Source organism: Puma concolor, chromosome C1 (genome assembly GCF_028749965.1).
Source record: "Puma concolor isolate L17-30 chromosome C1, mPumCon1.1.hap2, whole genome shotgun sequence".
Lineage (NCBI taxonomy): Eukaryota > Metazoa > Chordata > Mammalia > Carnivora > Felidae > Puma > Puma concolor.
Window position 1 is genome coordinate 46,587,359 of NC_141674.1, and position 20,346 is coordinate 46,607,704.

Sequence of the window (20,346 nt, forward strand, 5' to 3'; positions counted from 1 at the left end):
CAGATTTTTGTTGGTATGCTGCCCATTTTAATAGCGCATTGGAATTTGGCAGCTCTATGTGGGAACCCATTGAAATGCAAAGAGAGGCCAGGACTGTAAGTAGGATCCCTTTACCTGCAATCACTCTGGAGGAAGAGCAAATGTAAAGTGGAATTAACTAATGAATTCCCAGCTGAATCAAGATTAGAAATTGAAGGGAGGTAGTTTCATTCAATGAAACACGAATTCTGAACAGCAGGCTTCAAAAAGAAAAGGTACAGTAGCTACACCCTTCATTTGGGTAAGCACTTTACAGTTTGGAAAATCTCTCTCTCTTTTTTTTTTAATATTCATCCATTATTTCATTTCATCCTCACTGAAGCCCTGTGATTAAGTTATCACACGGGTTGGCAGCAATTATCTTTTTTCTGCACAAATCAGATCATGTAATACCACCACATTACTAAGTTCAGAGACACCCTGTTGCTTTCAGGATGAAGTCCAAAGTCCAGGCTCACCATATCTGAAATAATCCACTTTCATGGCTATGTCTTCTGTCATTCATTCACTCCCTGGTACGGAGCATGAAGCACAGCCCTTGCTTGCTAAGATCTCCCAATACAACAAGGGAGGACAGACAGACCATCAATTCAATTGCATCCATATTAGGATGCACGATGGTAGGGGGCCCTGAAGGAAAGGGGGTTTAAGCTGGTATCTGTGTGTTAGGCGGGTGAAATGCGGAGGAGCAGTTTGGGGTGGTAACGCAGGGCTAGATTCAGGCACAGGAAACAGCGGCTACAAAGGAGCACAAGAAAAAGCATCATCCCCCCCAGGGACAGCCGCACAGAATAACCCCCCCACAACTGCTCGCGCTTCCAAGATTTGGACAATCGATCAGAAAGATCTCCACCTTCTTTCTCCATGAGATGAGCTGTTATTAAGCCTTGAAGTCCCCTCTCACTTATTTCCCTCTCTGCTTTTTCTGCTTCCCCATGAAGCTTTGCATGTGCATCTATCTCTTCTCATTTGACCCAAGTTCCCTGAAGGCAGGAGAGGTGAAATGCGGAAGCTGAAGCACAAGTGCATGGGGGGCTGAGGCTGAGCAGGGACCCACTGCCTGAGACAATGAGCAAGGAGGCCTTGGTGACGTGGGAATCAGTCACCCATGAAACTGGCTGTCACCATACCGCCACGTTAGTGCTCTCAGTGGCACGTGTGACAGTGACAATGGCAGCAGACCAACACCTGGGCCAGCCTTCAAGCTACGCTGACCAACAACAAAATGACCAATGGGGATCTTCGTACCACCTCCATTTGACAGCTAAGAAAGGCCCCTCCGGTGATTCATCAGTGGCACAGCTCACCCTATTTGGTGGACTTTGCAACTGGATACACTGTCTCTGTTGCAACCCAAACCCGTATCTGTGTGTTTTTCATCTCTGAGTCTCAACACCTGTTTGTTCGAAGGACATTATATAACCTGTTCTGTTCTGGTCAACTGATGTAGACAAAGAGGCATGCCTTGCTAGATTTGGCTTGACTTCATCTTAGAGCAGTGCTTTTAAAAAGATACCAGCAAAATGCTTTTTTTTTTTTTTTCCCAAATGGAACAGCACTTGGAAAGACAAAAATCTAAAGAAAAAAAAAAAAAAAAAGAAAGATAAAACACAGTTCTTTTGAAAGAGACGTAGGGGGCACTGGGCACCATTTACCCAAGTTCCTTCTAGACCTCCTGACTCCTGAGGTACCTCCACAGACCTAAGTTTCCATAGAACAAGAAATGAAAACACCAGCCTAAAGAAGCATCTAGCGTTGGGATCAGCTGGTCTACAAGGTTAGCATTTGATACAGATCTGGAACATTAAGGGGAAAGACCTAGATTTGGAGTCACCAGAGTTTTGATTCCTGACTTGGGCACTTCTTGAATGGCATGATCACAGGGAAGCCTCTCAGCTTCCTAAACCCTCAGCTTCCTTCTGTGGGTGGGAGGGATCAATAAAGGCTTAGCCGGGATTGTCCTGTGGCTCAGGTAACAGGTGGGTAAAGTATTTCATGCGATACGCAGGCAGCAAATAAAAGCTGAATTAGCATTTGTGATTAAGGTTGACCGTGCCACTTATTATTTCCATGTGCTTTTTTACCAAAGTAGATTTTCGTTCATTGTGATCAGATATATGCCTAGAAGGCTCTGAAAAAATGGCATTCTTCAATCCCCACCCCCATTAAAGTACAAAGGGCAACACTAATTTTAAAGAGCTTTTGATGCAGTGAAAAAAAAAATGATTGAAACAATTCCTTGGATGAGCTTCTCACCTTTCCAAAACAGGGCTGCTTTGTGGGGAATTAAAGCCTACCCATTTGAGGGTGTTAATGGAGTGCCTGAGAAAAGAGGCACCTCTCTGAAGGCATCAGGACCCTTCGGGGGTTCTCTTATTAGTGCAGCGGACCTCAGTTACTGTAAAGCACAGGGAGAAAATCCCCGGCACCCAACACAAAAGAGAATTTGTGACACTAATGAGAAGCAAAGTCCCTCTGAGCCCTAGGGAGCAAAATCTTCCAGAAAATTGGGTTTTCTGGCAGTCTACCTCAATAGCAATTGGCTGGTTCAGCCTGATGTCACTCACTGTACTTTCCAACAATTATTTTTCGTGCACCTTCAATGTGGTGGGCATTGAGCACACAGAAATGGACAAGAGCAGCATGGTCTTAGTCAAGGGGCAAGCAGGGGGTGGGTGGGGTAGGAAGGTTCTCCCCACTGGAGCCCCAAAGCCAGAGTCTTCTAACAGACATCAGCTGCTTTTCTTAGTTGGACACAGAGCTAAGAACAACTGATCAACCCCCCAACCCCCCCCCCCCCACCCCCTCAGGAGCCAGGTATGACCTCCCTGGCCTTACAGATGTGAACACTGAGCCTGGAAAGAGGCAATGTCCCTCACTCAAGGTCACACAGCTACAAAGTAGGTGGCCTGAGACCGCCTGACCTCAAAGCCAATGTGTTTTCACCAGGCTTGCGTCTCCAGCACACTGGTTTAACAAACCTAATTTCGTTAATATGTACAATGTCTCCAAGCACATCCAAACAGTACTGAGCAAATGACTGTTGCAAAGAGAAATTAGTGGCTCTACATTTCGAAACCACATGTCTTTATTGGCACTTCTCTTTCTCTCTCTTAATGCTCTCTCCAATAGCAATTCACTTTATCCTTTCCAATGAGCATTTATCCAATTTAAAGTCAATGAAAAATAATGTACATTTTTCAACAAGTTTACATTAAGCACTGCAAAAGTGCTTATGTGCTATTTAGTGCTGATGGCGGTGGAGCATGGAACGCATTTGAATAGGTCTTTAATTGAAGTCCAAAGGGGTTAGCAGGAAGCTGGTTTTGTTCTTTAATTTAGGTAACTAAGAGCTTGTTAGAAAGGCTTTGGGGGAGCGCAGGGAGAGGCAGGGAGAGGCAGGGAGAGGCAGGGAGAGGCAGGGAGAGGGGAGGAGGGAGAGGAAAGGGAAGAGATGCTTAGCTAAGGGAACCAGAGGTGAAGCTGTAGAAGATGCAGTCTGCTATCACCACCCTCTCTCCTGCCTGGAGGATGATTTAAATGGTGCCTCAAGTGTAGCACAGAGCACCAGCAGTCAAAGGCTTCGCGGTCAAAGTCTGGGTCCTATTTCCAGCTCCGTGAGCTCCTGACTCAGAGTGCCTCGCCGGTGAGATCTGGGACACGGGAACAGTCTGAGATTCTGTGCAAAATGGCAGAGACCCCAACACAACCACGCTTACTTTCACCTCTCCTTTGTATTTTAAGGTTAAAATTTCAGCACCCAGGGCCATCTCTTCCCATTTGCTCCTCCTCTCACAAAACGAATTGCTGCCACTGTGTGCCAGGCTAAGTGGTGCCCAGTTTGTTCTTTTCCACCAAAAAACCATGTTGAAGCTCAGGTCTGAGTCTCGCACTGTTGGTCATGCTTCTGAAGCCCAGGCCCTCATGGTTCGTCTGCAGGGCTGTGTCCACACACAGCTCAGAACGGAGTCTCAAGCAAGGAGCTCTATCAAGAGGCAGGGAGGAGAAACAGGGAAGGGGTGCCTGGGTGGCTCAGATGGGTGAGCGTCCAGCTTCGGCTCAGGTTATGATCTCACCGTTCGTGAGTTTGAGCCCCGCATCAGGCTCTCTGCTGTCGGCACAGAACCCGCTTCAGATCCTCTGTCCACACCGCACCCCCCCACCCCCCACCCCCCACCCCCCGTCCCTCTCAACTCTCACTCTCTCTCTCAAAAGTGAATAAAAGTTTAAAAAAAAAGAAAGAAGGAAATGTGCTGGTGTTTTTAAGTCAGAAAGACTCTCCTTTGACCCCTCTGAGTTTCTGTGTCAGACACAGGCATTGTAACAAGTAAGTGACATGCTGTGAGATGTCTGACACATAGTGGGAAAGCTAATAGAGCCACACTCACTTTTATTAACAAATGCTGTTTGCCGCAGATATCTTGGAAATATGGACGATAAAAGTTTGGGCGCTTCAGTTTATGAGTTTCCCCCAAAGGAAAAGCAGGAAAAACGTTTATGTCCATTTATAAACATAATTTAATGCATTATTTTACAGCCTCTCTCTTTCCAATTGGAGCTTAACATGCATTTGTTAAGCACGTTATTTCCTTGGGCAAGGCTTCAAGTCTTGAGATGGACAATGTATTTATGTCCTAAAGGGCCTGAATCTTCAAAAGTTTAATATAACTGGGGTTCAAAACAAGTTGATGGCTGACTTGTCCCGTCACGCGAAAAGTGTCCACAAAGGTCAAAAACCTTGAAACTGACATAAGACGTTCTTGGAAGCTAGGAAAATACTTTGTGTCTTACTTTGAATTGCCCTAAAGGGGGCCCTGAAATAAGAATTCCAGTGCAAGTAAGTGACCAGGGAGATGCAAGAAACACTGTGAGAGGAGTGAGGAGGTGATATAAGAAAGGGGTGAAGCCAAATACCCAAAGTAGAAAACAGTATAAACACACAGAATGACCTCAGAATGATCTGACCCAAAGGGTGAAGGAGCTGGGGTATGTATACACTAACTCCCGGAATCACTGGTCAGCAGCTGCTCCCAAGAGATGTCAACAATCCTGACCAGGAGAATGGCCTTCCTCAGTTATACAAAAGTCCCCACAGAAATGCAGCTATGGGCAGCTGGCACAGGAATGGCAGAGAGCAACGGATATGGCAGGGCCCTGGCAGTCTGTGCCCCTTCCTAAGGGGGCTTCCTGTCTAGATGCCATGGGCCACACTGTTCCCTTAGCCAGGAACAACAATCGTCTTGATGTTCTCACCAGCTTACCCCTTCTTATCCTGTGGAGCCACCTCCTTAGGCACACATTTTCTAACATCGCTCATTTATGGCAATTATACTAACACCATCTGCATCTCCATCACCTCCGTGGTTGAAGCATCTGGAACAGAACCTGGCCCGTGATAAAATAATAAGTCCTCTTACCTGAGTGCTCCCAGATGGCATATACTGTGACAAGTGCTCTCACTGCATTTTCCTTTTCTAGTTTTCATGATATCCCTTTTTATTAATTTTCATCCTCATTTCATAGATGAGGAAACTGAGGCCCAGCAGAATCAAGAGCAAAAGACTGAGAGCTCGAATGTGGCAAGAGAGAGATTCAGATCTAGGACTGTTTGATTCTAAAGCCATGCCTTAACCTAGGTGGGACTGTGACACAGACAGCTGGAGGGTTATAGAGGGTGTGTCCAGCAAGGAATTCTGAGTCCACTGTAGGCTCTGGAGACAAATGCAGAGTGTCGCAGGAGCCCTACGGGAAATACAGTTCAACTGCTAGTTCCTCCTTTGCGAAAGTGAGTTCCAAGTGGCAGAGCCCTGTGAGACTCCCTCTCCTATGCCCAGCGCATCACACAGCGCCTGGCACACAGTGAGGGTCTCACGGGGGCTAACTGGATAGAGCACGCTGAGGACATGACTAGGAGGTAAATGGCAGAATGAACCGAGGGGATGCCCAGGACGGGAGCTCTGAGAGATGGTGATTCAACATGTAAGTGGCATTACTGCACTCAGCGTCTCTGGATTGGGTTTGTATTCTCTGGACCAGCATTTACTGAACATCATTTTTTTTTTTAAACAATATTCAGAAAGCTCAACCCAAACCATATGCTGCAAACACACAAACTTTTTTCTTTTTCCTCCTGTTTAAACACGTGCTCTCCCTCTGCTGTAAAAACCGTCTAATGAACTGGGGGAAGTTTGTACCTTGCATTAAAACTGGGTATTAGCAGCCGCAGAAGCGTCCCTGACAAGTGTCCCTCCACTGCGGGGTGCGCCTGTTGCTGTCAATAATGCCCTTTGCCTACTCACGAGGGAAGATGGATGCCTGGCGGTCAGCTTTAATTCCACTTCACACCTTTGTTTTGCGAGCTAAGAGGACCACCCTGTAATATAACTCCTATCTCCTGTCACTGAGCTGAACACATCTGACAGCTAACATTTTGCTGCTTTATTTGACCTTAATCTGCTCTTGAACTTTGACTACTGTTATTGGATAACCAGCAACTGCAAAGTAGGAAAAACCAACGTGCGTAATGCTTAGTTCACAACGCTGTGGGAGGAACCAATGTGTGCAATGCCTAGATCATGACACTATTGCCCTCTTACTGTTGCTTAATTCAGTGGCTCTCAGTTGTTGCTCTCCTCTGGTTCCCTTTCTCCCCCTACACCCACATCCTCTACCTTCCCCTCACATGTACCAGGTACTCTCTCAGTTTACCTGGTCTAGTGGAATGTAAGCCTAACACAATTTCATAGGAAAAGGTATTTATAGGATTACAGAAAAGCCTCATCGCTTGGACTAAAGAGACCTAAACTGAAATCTCAGGCTAGCTTCTTACAAATGGCGTGACCTTAGCCAAATGACTTAACCTCTGAAAGCCTTGGTGTCCTCATTAAGAGAACTGAGATAATAATGTCTAACTTCCAGGATTACTGTGAAGATTAAGTGGAAAGTTAGGAAAAAATATCTGAACCAGTGCTTAACAATTTGACCTATGGTAGCTGCTCTCATTAGCACTAGTATTAATATTAATAAGCATTGTGTTGTAGAATCATTATTGTGTAATTTAAAGACATAACACTTCCATTAATATTTTAGAGAACAATGCCTATTGCTACAATGTTACAAGATAACCAAAACCGTACTTGAAAAGGACAATAGGATAGGACAGTCAGTTAACATTTTTTCTGCCATAAACCTCTTGAAAATAAACTATTCTACTGGGTAATGATAAAACTCTAAATGATAAGTAAAACATTCCAGCCTATGTACTGTAGATAAAGTGTGCGGGAGCTTGCTTATCCCACTTGTTGAGGGGGGTGGCAAGGAGAATGAGGGATAGTAGATTCGTAGTAACTGTTATAAAAGCCTCATGCCTCCTAGACAGGTCTCACCGGTGGTACACCAAAGGCTTCATTTGTCAACTTGCTGTCTCAAAAAATAGTCTGCGTTTTGAGGAACACTATAAGAAAATATACCCAAACACAGGCACACACTCACTCACACACACACACACACACACTCACATACACACGCGTATAAAAGTTCATTTCAAACCAAACACGCATCACTAAATTTGATGAAAACACCATGAGGTTGCAATCAAATTCACTGGTGTTCAAAAGGAGGGCAAAGCAGAGTGTGAAACTGAATAAAGAAAACCTCACTTTAAAGGCAGCCAGGAGGCCAGAAGGGGGCGCTCTCGTGCACTACCACTCCGAGACCCAGATAGGAAACCAGGAACTCGAGCTCCCAAAGGGAAGAAACCTACTTTAACACCCCAGCAAGAGGAAGATTTTCTCCTTGCCCAGCAACAGTCCAGCCAATGAGATCGTCACAATTCAGCCAATGAAAAGCCACTATACTTTGGACTTCCAGTTTAGACCAATGGACTTTGTTCATAACAGGCTCTACGAACTCCCCCCTTCCCTCTATAAAAGATCCTCTCCTTTGTTCTCCAGACTTGCCTATGGTCTCACACTAGCTTCTGTGTCTCAAGTTGCAGTTCTCCGCTCTTCCCACATAAGCCCATTTAGCTGATAAAATAACTGACTAGTTTATTTTTAAGGCTAACGACAGTGTTTACATTTCAACAAGTACCAAGTCTAATTACCAACAAAAAATATTTAAAATATAAAAAAAAATGGGGCCAAATGAAATCGTTTTCACTGTCTGTGCGTGTATATGAATACATGAATATACAAACGACACATTTTACTACCAGCCCATTAAAGTTAAAACATCAATCTTCATCATATCAATTTCATAATATTAGACGCTGCCATTCTAATCTGGTATTGATAAGAATGAACAAGGCCTGGAATTTTACACCTGGGTGCATTTCATTTTGTTTCTCTTCAGTGACAGAATTCAATATGACACAGCTCAGCGTGACAGCATCAGGCTGGGACTGTCACCTTAGGGGCTTATACATCTTTAAAATTCTCACAAAAGTGAAATTGACTGACAGTGAAGCAAAATGATGCTTTTAACTTGAGTTGGGAGATCAGAAAAGTCAATGAAAACATTCGAGTTCGTTTAGGCTCTTCAGTAAGGGATCTTTTGGAGAAAATGCAGCTGGCTTCCAAGTGCTATACTGCTGCCAACTGGTGGGACCCTGTGGACAGTCTTGAGGGAGACCCCCGGACGGAGGCCATGGCATTAAGAGAGGTGGAAGTGACAAGGCAGCTATTGAAAAAGGAAGCTTTTTTCCCTTCCCATTATATCAGCTAGAACATGAAGTATAGGGAAGAGGGAGAGATGGCATTCAAATCCCTGCCCCCACCTTACAGACGGGTGATACCACTTAACCACTGGGTATCTCCACTTAGTTATCTGCAAACTAGGGTTACAGAAGCACTTGCTTCAAAGGGTTCTGGAAACGTCAAATCAAGAATGTTGTATGTGGCCCCCTGACCTCTCCCCTCCCACCCTCCCCGGGCTCTGTTGGTCAGGATGCTCTCCTCCCTGCACCAGCCACTGGCCTGAGGCCCTAAGGAAGCCTGCTTCCAGGTCATGAGGGTCCATCTAGATGCAGGAGTGGACCCTGTTGTGGCGAATCTAGATGAGGTGCATCAGTGGCTCCTAGGGGATGTAATCCAGCACTTTGAAAGGTGGAGCTTCAAGTTGGTGAGAATGAAGGTGCTGCAGGCACCAGAGAGCGTCCATGGTCTGGCCCACGCCTCACGGGCCATGATACAATACAATGAGGCTACTCTCAGCACCCCCTGGGGAGACCACAATGTCCATATCAGTAGGAAATGTCATCCATACCAGTGACTCCAAGGAGGGGCCCAGAAAGATATGCAGCAGTGGCTCCAGAGCAATGAATTGGTACACTGGGTAGACGACGGCCACCACAGCAGCACCTCCCCAGCCTGAGCCCCAGGAACACCCAGACCAGATACCTCCGTGGATAAGAGCTTGAGCCCGTGCTCTACCCATCCATTCCAAATCACCTCCCACCCCGCCTTCTGCTCTATCCTAGCCCAGAGGGGTTTGAGCCAGCAACTTTACCAGCCTTTCCGTATCCTAAGCCAGCAAGAAATTGGACCAAATCCTTTCTGTAGCCAAGTGCCAGACAACCTTTGGGGATGTCTCCCAAAGTATGTAGTGTGGTCTCTCCCAAAGTGGGGACAGGGACATTTAAATTCACTCTGCTGTGCATGGAGGTGGAGTGCTCACAATGTCTTTGGCCATCTCTGAAGCAGGAATGACTCTTAGGTGAAGCTAAGAGTCATTTTAAGCTATCTCAAAAAAAAAAAGTTGTATGAGAAAAGTAAATTCTAAAGGCTATATAAAATTAAGATTTTATCACGCAATTATCTATGCAGTTTTTTCTTATTGTGATCAAGACCATTAGTATAATGAGTCCTCTACCCAGGCTGCCTCAGAGAACAGATACATGAAATAATTTGAAGAGCAAGAAGATTTGCTGGTTTGCTCCCCAAACTGATGTTCTCTATGTGACAGCACCTTGCCTCTCACCATAAGACCACAGAGCTGGAAAGATGTCTGGTCCAACCTCTTGTTTTACAAATGATCAGATGCTCAGTGAAAGGAACTAAAGTGGTCCAAGTTGTAGACAGGGGTTGAATAATGACAATAGATGATTATGATCTAAAAACTAAGCCATAATTACTGGTAATATTAACATGGACAGACCATGTTGTTACTTACGAGGCACATTCATATGGACTCTATTAGATTTTTATCTTCTGTGAGAGAGAGGGTTATTGTCACATCCATTGTAAAGAAGGGGAGGAGCACTGACCTTCCCAAGGTCAAGTAGCTGATCAGTGGCAGAGTTTAGACTCAAGGCTCCATCTGACCTCAATCTCAGATCACCTTCTGCCAGCGTGCACTGAGCTACAAGGCACAGAAAAGGTAACACTGAGGGCCTGAGAGTCTGGCCAGTGAAGTATGGCAGGAAGAGGGCTGGGCAGGGGGTTGCCACAACCCGGAGAATGAGAGGGCAGTAGAGGCAAGCGGGTGGGAGATAGGTCAAAGCTCTGAGCTGCCAGGGGCCTAGGACAAACGACTTAGAGCAGCACTGTCCGAAAGAAAGAGAAAGTGGGCTACAGACAGAATTTAAAATTTTCTCATAGCCACATTTAAAAAGGTTAAAAGAGGGGCGCCTGGGTGGTGCAGTCGGTTAAGCGTCCGACTTCAGCCAGGTCACGATCTCGCGGTCCGTGAGTTCGAGCCCCGCATCAGGCTCTGGGCTGATGGCTCGGAGCCTGGAGCCTGCTTCCGATTCTGTGTCTCCCTCTCTCTCTGCCCCTCCCCCGTTCATGCTCTGTCTCTCTCTGTCCCAAAAATAAATAAACATTGAAAAAAAAAATTTTTTTTTAAATTTAAAAAAGGTTAAAGGAAACAGGTGGAGTTTTACTAGTACATTTAATTTAACCTAAGGTATCCAAAATATCACCATTTCAACACGTGATCAATTACAAAAATTATCAGTGAGATATCCCCCATTTTTATTGCTGCTGTTCTAAGGTGTCGGTGTGTATTTTACATTGATAGCACATCCCCATTTTGACTAGCCACACACTGGCCGCATGTGGCTAGTGGCCACTGTAATGGTCAGTGTGGATACAGAGGCTGGGAGGGGGTCAGGAAGCATAGGGTCTTGACTTCTGGGCTCTAGGTAGATCCAAAACGAGGAGGAATAAGAAAACACTTTTGCTACAATTTACTTGGGTCTATAATTGTACGAAATGCAGGCTCCACCCAGAACTCAAAAGGAAGCCTGTTGCATCAGTACACCTTCCCCCTCCTTCCCTCCTCCGGTACAGAATAAAAGAGTGAGCACGAAGCACCCAACCCGTAGAACAAAGCTTAGGTGGCATTACTCTCCAGGCAGGTACGCTCTTTCAGACCCTGTTGCTTCGCTTAACAAAATGAGGTGGTTTGACAAACCCAAAGACCCTTCTGGTATTTTACCATTTTTTTTTCTTTCTTTTGCTTATTGTGATGGTCATTTTATGTGTCACCTTGACTGGGCCACGGGGCGCCCAGATATCTGGTTAAGCATTATTTCTAGATGTGTCTATTAGGATGTTTCTGGAAGGGATTAGCACTGCAGTCAGCAATGTGAATAAAGCAGAGAGCCCTCCGGAATGCAGGTGAACCTCATCCAGTCTGCTGACAGCCTGAATACAACAAAAGCGTGGACAAAGGAATGCCCTCTCTTTCTCGGACTGTTTGAGCTGGGCACTGGTCTTCTCCAGCCCGTGAACTCAGACTGGTGCTACGGCACCAGCTTTCCTGGGGCTCCAGCTTGCAAATGGCAGATCATGGGACACCTCAGGCTCTATAATCAGATGAACTGGTTCCTTATAAATCGCCCTCTCCCTCCCTCTCTCTCATACACACACACACACACACACACACACACACACACACACACACACACACACACTTACGTATATCTCTGATCCACCTCTTCCAAAAACATCCACCATTCACTGAGCGTGTACTATTGGCAAGCCCTGTGCTAGGCACTGGGGGCTTAGAGACCAGTGACACAGTCCCTGCCCTCAGTAGCTACAATGTAGTGGGGGAAACAGATGTGCAAAAAGGTCACTGTAAAGCAGAGGGCTACAAAGGATAATGTGATCAGGGAGGAGAGAGTGAGAACATTCGACCACCCTTCATTTAGAGGAGGATCAGACAGGGCTTCACAGAGGAGAGATGTTGGTTGTCACGTTGCACTTACTAAGTCCTAATTTCTTTTCCCAGTTTTCTTCACCAGTGTAAGCGAGAGCCACCCAGTGTGGCCACGGTGAGTTGATACATTCTACTCCAAAGCAAGGGAAGCGTACGAAGAAGAGAGCTTGATTTCGGTTTCAGCTTGGAAAAACCAAACGAAACAAAGCCCCGTGAAAATGTGAAAATCGCTTTGAGGATTCACAACATTTGCACATCACAGGAAATGCAGGATTTCAGACTGGGAGATGATGAACTAAATAATCACTTGAGTGTCCCTGATGTCTCAGGACCCCATAACAGCCCCCTCCACACACAGATTTGCCCTGCGAGGGTCCATTTACCCCACAGAGACTGTTACATTTGGGTTCTGATCCTGAGCTGCGATCTCACGGCCTCCCACACTGCGATGGAGGCATGATGTTAACTTGATGTGAAAAATGCAGGGAAAAAGCAATGTTTTCCAAATCAGATGGAAAGGAAAGGCAATCAGGGAAGAATCTGCAAGTAGAGGCTTAATAAAAACAAAGAACCATTTGTTCCCCACGAGGACTTGCTAGAACAAACCGACTGTTTCCATATTTGACACTGTACTCAGGATGTGGGGGGAAAAGGAAACAAAAGCACCCCCAGGAATGGCAGCCTGGGCCTTCGTAGCTTTACCTGAGCACTCTGCACCCTGAATTATGTCCACTGTCAGCTTCCTAAAGCCAGAAACTTTCTGAGGCCACAGTCTTTGAAGTTTGGAAAAATGTCTTTGTGTCGGCCCATGAATTTTGCGTTCAAGCACTCTTTATAGAAATCTATCAAATCCCCATTAATCCAGTGTCTAGTCAGCTCTGACGGTCTCTAATGAGGGTTCTATCACCTTTCTGAGAAGGTCATCCCGCTCCTGATGGAAACACAATGATCACTGAAAGTAAAACACTGCCTCTTTCCTTCTACAGTATTCATCCCCAACCAGACCTAGCAGACACTTGGTTTCTTCTCCACTCTCTTTGTTCTGCTCAAATTCAGACTGGTACTGGGAAATGTCCATGTATTCCAGAAAGTCCCTTTTTGGACAAGGCCAAGCCCAGAATGGCAGCTGTCTGCGAAAGGACAGGTGGGTGGAAGAGTCTGATTTGCAGTCAGCACGTCCACAAGAGGCCCCCAGATCCCTCTGGGGTCTAAAGTGCAGGGCCAAAATGATTAAAAAAAACCAGATTAAGTCAGACCAGAGCCGGGTGATGGAAAGGAACTAATCATAATTAACTCCACAAAGAGATGTCCTTGGCACATTCTCAGCATTTTCCACATTCCCACTGTGGTCTGTTTGCATGGGGAGCTGGGACCCTTGGAGAGGCTAGGGAGGAATGATGACCTTTAAAGACCTAATACATGGGCTTAGTTTTTTTTTTTAATTTTTTTTTAACGTTTATTTATTTTTGAGACAGAGAGAGACAGAGCATGAACGGGGGAGGGGCAGAGAGAGAGGGAGACACAGAATCGGAAGCAGGCTCCAGGCTCTGGGCCATCAGCCCAGAGCCCGATGCGGGGCTCGAACTCACGGACCGTGAGATCGTGACCTGAGCTGAAGTCGGCTGCTTAACCGACTGAGCCACCCAGGCGCCCCTTAGGTTTTATTCTTCCATTTACTAGCTGTGTGACCTTGGGAAGGTTACTTACCCTCTCTGATCCTTTCACATTCTTCTCCTATAAAATAGAGTGATGTTCCTTCTCTGTGGGATTGCTGTATGGATTACATAAATGTTAAGGTCCTCAGCATGGTATCTAGAGCATACCATGTAGTCAATAAATGTGACACCTTTATACAATTATATAATACTCTAATTCCATTCATATTTATTTACATTACAGCACCATGCCAGTCCCCATAAGGGACACAGAGAGCTATGGGAATGTCCGGATCTCCTAGGACGGCATTATTTTCAAATATTCCCTTTAAAGTAAAACATGTTCTTATTAGAGGGCACACTGCCAATTTGGGCTCTGGATGAGACTGTCACCATGGGTTCAGGCAAGCAAACAAAGTCCCTAGCCTTCAGGAATTTTCAATCTAGTTTGGGGGAAAAGGCATATTCAGAAATACCTGTAATAAAGTGCAAGATAATAAGAAACGGTATATTTATAATCACCCCTTTGATTTATATACCACTTCATAGATGACATTTCCCTGCAAGATAACCTCGTGAAACATTTTATTGTCCTCGTTTTTGCATAAGAGTATCCTAGGCAAAGTGATCTTTTCCTTCCTGTTTGCTTCCATGGCCCACGTTAGCACATTCCACAGTCTGTACTGTGTTCACAATGACTTACAAACAAAGTAAATGAGAGTTGTGAAGAGAGGTGTGAATTACTGCGTGGCAAAAGAGGAAGCTTTCTTCACAACGTGGCTCTGGCAGCGATGAAGGGTGCCTGGGCCTCTGCCCTGACTCCCCTCTCAGGGTGACAGTGGCAGAGCATGAGGGCCTTATGGAACCAGTAAGAGAGTCCTGCTCTGGCCTGGAACTCAACAAGGGGGAAAGTAAAGCTTTGCGTGCTGTGGACAGGCATGGACAGGAAAATTCCTGGCCAGTAAATAAGCTAAGTGAATCATACTCAACTTTCTTTCTTCTACCACACTGACATACGAGGGGGGCCCCAAGGGTGGATAGTGACTGGAAGCTGATACATCAAACAATTTCAGATTCTGGACATTAAAGGATCAGTGAAATTCTGAGAGATAAATAACTCAACTCTCAAGGACCATGACTGGGTTGCCATTTTTATACTTTACCAATCAACAATATTTTAATTATTTAATTTAATGTTTATTTCTTTTTGAGAGAGAGAGAAAGAGACAGAGAGAGACACAGAGTGAACAGGGAGGTGGGAGCAGAGAGAGAGGGAGACACAGAATCTGAAGCAGGCTCTAGGCCCTGACTGTCAGCACAGAGGCCAACATGGGGCTCGAGCTCATGAACCACGAGATCATGACCTGAGCCAAAGTCAGACACTTCACGAACTGAGCCACCCAGGGGCCCACAATCAAAAATATTTTTAAGAATGTATCTACTCTGATTGTCATTTCATAAAATAAAGGTGCTTCAATACAAAAATATAGAAGGATCATCTCAAAATAAAAGATAGAGCCTTTATATTTAATCAATATGGTTTTATAAACCCCACATTGTTTTTCTGAGTTTTCTCATTTCAGGTTAGATCCGTTCAGATTAGGCAAACAGGTGCTTTAAAACTTCTTTATTTTGGGGGGCGCCTGGGTGTCTCAGTCAGTTAAGCGTCTGACTCTTGATATCGGCTCAGGTCATGATCTCACAGACATTGACTCTGAGCCCCACCTCGGGCTCTGTGCTGACAGTGCAGAGCCTGCTTGGGATCCTCTCTCTCTCCCCCCCGCCCCACCCCTGCACCCCTCTGGTGCTCTCCCTCTCTCTCTCTCTGCCTCTCCAGCACACTCTGTCAAAATAAACTTAAAAAACAATTCTTTATTTGGAGTAACACGTATGTGTCTCCAATACCATATGTGGCTGACCCACCCTAAGGTGACCCCCAGTGAGTCATGCCCTTGTCGAATTTCTTCCTTTTGAGTGCTAGCAGGTCCTGTGATTTGCTTCTAGTCAACAGAATATGGCAGAGGTGAGGGGTTGGCCACCCACGCCCGTGATTACGTAACGTCTCTGATTCCATCTTAGCACAGTGAAGACACAATCTCCTGCTGGACCCGAGGAAGGAAGCTGCCACGTGGTGAGAGGGCTGCATGGCAGGGGACAGCAGGGACTCCATGTGTTGAGGGCAGCCTGGATGATAGTTGGCAAGACAAGGGGAACCTCAGTCCTCCAACCACAGGAACTACGTTCTGCCACAGTGAGCACCTAAGCTTGGAAGAGGAACTCAAGCTCCAGAAAGGAGCAGAGCTCAGCCACCACCCTGTAGCCTTGTGAGACCCCAAGAAGAGGACTCTGCTCCACTGGCCCAGACTTCTGGCCCATGGAAACTGAGAGATAATCAACGTAGCGCTTCAAGGCACTCCGTTTGTGGTGACTTGTGATGCGGCAATGGCTAAGTAACGCACGACACAACGAGATCCCTGACAGAAGATCTCAGACGGCCTAGAATGGCTGTCTGCACATACACGCTAGGAAATAAACAGTCCTGATTGAGCTAGACTGGCCCTGACCTGATTTAAAGCAGTCAAGAACAGCTCTCTGTTCTTCAGGCCCCCCAAACACTGGAAAGCATGCAGCCGGAGCTCCAACACGGTCACCTTCGTGGATCCAAAGGTTCTCTGAGGGGTTCCTTCAGGTTGTGGTCACACTGCGGACCCTTTGGAAAAGCCAGGAGGAGCTTTCAAGGACACTAGTGTTTAGCATCCATAGATGGTGTACCCTGAGCTATAAACCAGACATTCAGTTGCACTGGCCTCCTCCTGAAACCGAAGACAAAAGTTCCCAGCAGAGCGGGGTGGGGTGAGGCCTGAAGTGGGGAGGGGTGATAGCTGTCCCCACCAGGACCGACAACTGCACAACATACAGATTTCACAAAACCTTCCCACCCATCGTTGCACTGGATCCTTTTAGCGATCCCCTCATACCGGGCATCAGTAGCAGTAATGCATCCACCAGGGAGACTGAAGTTTTGGAAGCTGCGAGACTCGCCTAAGGTCACCTGCTCAGTAACTGTAGAGACATTTCTTTTACCCAAAGTGAGTGATGTTATCAGAAAATCCTGATGTTCTGGAATCAGACGATCTAGCACACACAGGGCTGGATTCTACCATTTACGGAGATCCTAACCTCCGTGTCCTGCCCTCCTGAGCTAATAAGGCAAGAACTTTGAGGATGGCAGCACAAGGACAGTGATCTGCGCCTTCTGTAGAATCACACCCTCCTTACTTTGGCCTTGAGAAATAGAGACATCATCTGTGGTCGATTTTCCCAGAGAAGGATAAACAAAACGTACACATCTTTCTCTTTCCGGTCTCAAAATGCCCAAGACATCATCTCCTAACCGCAACATTACCCTCGGCTTCATATTTAAAGGACAGAAGTGGTCTCCCCTAAAATGGGCGGTAGTTAAACTTCGATTTTTATTTGTTTCACAGATTATTTTTCCTAGCTCCTTCCACATGAATTCCTCTTTATTTTTCTTTGCCCGGAGTGACCGTTTGGGAGAAACAGGCCAGGAACTAGCATTTATTTATTGCCTTCCAAGGGCTAAGCACTGTTAGGCCCTTTACAAATGTTTTCTCGTTAATCCTGAAAACAATTCGGTAAGAAAAGTATTATTACTGTTGTTGTTGTTGTTGTTTTTCTTTTCTAGCTGAAGAAGGAAACAGTGAAGGGGTGAGGGGTGAAGGAAGTTGCCTGAGATGACTCAGCAGAGCTGTGAATGAGACCCAAGTACACAGGACTCCTGAGCCTGTCTGTGCTTCGCCCTACTTTTTTTCTTTCCTTCCTCCTCCATTCCTCTCCTCAAATACATGAACAAATCTCTACTACTAGGCATAGAAAATTCTGGTCCTGTCCTAAGGAACATCAACATGGTGAACAATATCAAACTCCCCAGAGTTGTGACAGAGAGAAAGAGGGGCAGCAGAGGCACAGAGAAGGTCACTCATACCGAGCTGTCAAGGCCCACCCGACTGAGCTTAGTCCTCCACGCAAGTGGGGGACAGTGCACAGTGAGCTTCAGGTGACACAGTCCAGAAGTAGGTGAGTCGAGTAGGATGGAGGTACGGCCAGCTCATTGGTCGGCATGCTGGGGGGGCAGAATGTGAATAAAGGACTGGCAGAGATTCATCTAGAGAGGATGCTACGGAGTCTGGACTTCATCGGCCACAGCACAGGCTCAGTCTGTTCTTGTATAGACTTCCAGAGTGAAGACGTTCCCATAGGCAAACCATTCTCATAGGTGTAAATATAATTCAGCTCACTGCCCTGCACACTTGTTGTAACTCTATTCCCTGTTTTCAACCCTTAAGAAGTGCAAGAATCAAATATCATGGCAGTTAAGGAGAGGAATAACCCTATCTCCAGTCTGATTTTTCTTTCAAGGAGCAAGGAATTTACAATGGATCATATTTTATTATTAATAACAATGGCCTGTAACACACTTCACACCTGAGTCTGGGCAGAACTCCCCCAAACCAGATACTTCCTGGGGCTTTAAGGCACCTGCCTGGCTTCCCTGTGGAGCCTTGCAGACTTACTTCCTTCTGAGGCTAAGACCTCAATAATGCTCGTTCAGGAGAAGATTCCCAACAGCCGCCACACGTACAACTCTTCACCTAAGTCCCCTCTGCCACAGAAATCTCTCTCCTGCTTCTGCTGGCAAGAAACTAAAGGCAGGTGCTATTCAGAGTATGATCAGTGCAGCCACTTGTTAGGGAAGCATAAGGGAGAAAGCACCGAGAAGCCAAGGGGAATAAACACCATCCAGGACAGTGGAGGTTTCCAGAAGCACATTCAATGACCGCCTCATGAATTAATTTTATGATGAAAAGAGAAAGAAAATAGCTAAGAGAAGAGGTTTCAAAACAGTAAGCGTTACAGAAGAGGGAGTTTTGTGTGGTAACTCAAGGCTTCTGCCCACAATGACAGGATCTGCCAGGACCATGTGGCCCAGGTCCTTCCCCAGAAGGTGGAAACTTGCCTTGCTGGCTTAGAAACTGACAGCAGTTCACTGTGGCTCCATGTCTGTAAGCTCCTCTTTGACAGACTAGAGTCCTGTCTCTGGTCTGTATGCTCCGCAGAGCTAGGCATTCATTAAGTAGATGGAGGAGACGGCCCATCACGGCATGCACCTCCTCACTGGCAGCGTGGACAGAGGCCAAGCCCATCCCTGGCTGTGCTGCTTCAGCAGGCACTGGGCAGAGGCGGGCAGATGCCGTGGGAACACTTGCGCCGTGGTGGAGCTGTAGTAGCCACGTGGAAAGGTCTTCGGTGGATTCTGCAGGGGCGACCCCGCTTAGCAGTCACCATAAGGCTCTGCGGGATGCACTCGCAGCTTCACTCAGTCACTGTGCCCAGTCACACCCCACCAGCCCAGAGGGCAGGGCTGGATTAATCTAGCACCACAGCACCTGGGGTGGGCGAGTCGTGACCCACAGCCTTCCTCCTTCCCACCACCATGCTCTTTCAGGTTAGGCAGTGCAATACTGTGGAAAGAACTGGCTTTGGAGTCAGAAAAACGTGGGTTCAATCCCTGGCTCCACCCGTTGTTAGTATGCGGCTTTGGTAAGTTACTTCTCTCCGATTCTTGTGATACTACCTTATTCTATGTACTTCCAAAGCTCCCTGCTTTCTGCTTAGAACATTTTACTGTTCTAGCCAGTTTGTAATTATCCCAACTAGACTGAAAGTGCCTTAAAAGGCAGGCACCGCCTCAGGCTTACGCACAGTCTTATTCCCCACTACCTACTCCAGTGCCTAGTACTAACTGCAATTCAACAAAGTGTATGGAGACCAACACTGAATCACTACCTCCAAGGATTGCTGTGGAGTGTGGAAAGAACCTGGCCATGGTCTGAGCCCTTAATAAAACCTGCTTCTCTTCCTCTGGCCCGCCCTCGACCCTGATGACCACCTGAGCCCTGCTGGAATTATGGCCATCCTTGATTGCAGCCCACCACATGCAACTGATCAACCCCTCTGTTTGAAGAACAGGGCCAGTCTATTTCCCGCCTTGGGCACTGGTGGAAGGCTTGCTTCAAAAGGGTAAGCTACTCTGAGTGAAGACACTGCCAACTAAGTAGTCAGTCCTGCTCCTGTGTCCCACCGAACTCTACCCAGCAGCCAGGGCTGCCCTGGGCATCCGTGCCACCCTGAGTCACATCAGGGTCCACATTTCTCTGGATAGCATCTCCCCTCAGAGCAAGTCTGGAGCTCAATCTTTTCCCTGGGGCCTGTTTAACATAATCACTGTGGTGGAAAGAAAGACAGAAAGAAAGACAGGAAGGAAGGAAGGAAGGAAGGAAGGAAGGAAGGAAGGAAGGAAGGAAGGAAGGAAAGAAAGAAAGACTTATTTATTTATTTGTTTGATTTTTATCCCCAGTTCCTGGCCCAGAATTCAAAATCCCTTGGAATTCCCTGAGTGACAAGA

General features: G+C 46.4%; 1 protein-coding gene across 18 annotated transcripts in view; it reads right to left on the minus strand.

The window, feature by feature from the left end:
• The window catches only part of DAB1 (DAB adaptor protein 1), a 1,146,801-nt gene that overhangs the window by 200,253 nt on the left and 926,202 nt on the right, over nt 1-20,346 (minus strand). The gene's annotated exons all lie outside the window — the stretch shown is intronic.